The sequence below is a fragment of the Galeopterus variegatus genome, unplaced genomic scaffold (assembly GCF_000696425.1).
Source record: "Galeopterus variegatus unplaced genomic scaffold, G_variegatus-3.0.2 Scaffold7355, whole genome shotgun sequence".
NCBI lineage: Eukaryota > Metazoa > Chordata > Mammalia > Dermoptera > Cynocephalidae > Galeopterus > Galeopterus variegatus.
In genome coordinates, this window is record NW_007733466.1 from 76,732 (window position 1) to 77,741 (window position 1,010).

Consider the following 1,010-nt stretch of genomic DNA (forward strand, 5'->3'; position numbering starts at 1 on the left):
CACCGAGGGTTGCGATCCCGTTACTGGTCAGTAAAAAAGACAAAAAGGAAAAAAAAAAGAATGCAGAAGGGGAGTCAGCAATCAGCATTTGGTGGCATAGTGTGCAGTTGGAGTTCTAGAGTCGGTGATAGGAGGGGGGCCTCAGAGTGCGCAGGACTCTGGTTTCAGAGTAGCGTGGGCTATAGAAAGGCTATCACTAGGCTGAGGCTGTAAGGTCTCAGGGGGACCGTATGTGGGAACTGTGGCTGGGCAGACTTCACTGGATGTCTTTACAGCCACATAGCCCACCTTTGGCTCCTGAAAAAAGGGGACAGGAGAGCCCCTTCCTTTTGCAACATCCCTCCAGAGCTCTTTACTGAGAAAGCTTAATATCATTCTCACTTTAAAGGAGACATATTTAAAGACATTATGTTGTTTATCACACAGCACATATTGAAAGGTGTATTTGGAGCTGAGAGGCAATAAAATGGTAACTGACATGTATTATATCTCCAAGTCATGGCTATCCTTTTATTACATCCCAAGGAAACTTTATGTCTACTCTCAACTCTCCACCAAAATCACCCTTGTCAAGGCAATGAGCTATAAACTGTGCTTTGTCCTTATCCATGCCATAACTGAAAATATTAATTAATGCATTCTCCTCACAAGTGTCTTCTCTGATTTCCTGATATTGTTCTGCATCCTCTCCCACATCTCCAAGACTTTTTTCATATTCTTCTTCCAGGTTCCTTTTTATATTCTGTTCCTCTCATTCTTCTTTCTTCAATTCTCTACTCACTTTACATTCTCTTCTTGGGTGAACTTATTCAAATCTACAGATAGAAATTTATTAAATAGCAGATGATGATAATCCCCAGATTTCTACCCTCAGCCTGGATTTCTCCTTAACTGTAGTCCTCTATTGCCAGTCTCTTCCTGGACATAGATCACAGGAACCACAAGTCAGCATGGCCCAAACTGAACCCATAGTCTTCTCTAACTCTCCTTCACGTGGTACATATGGTTGG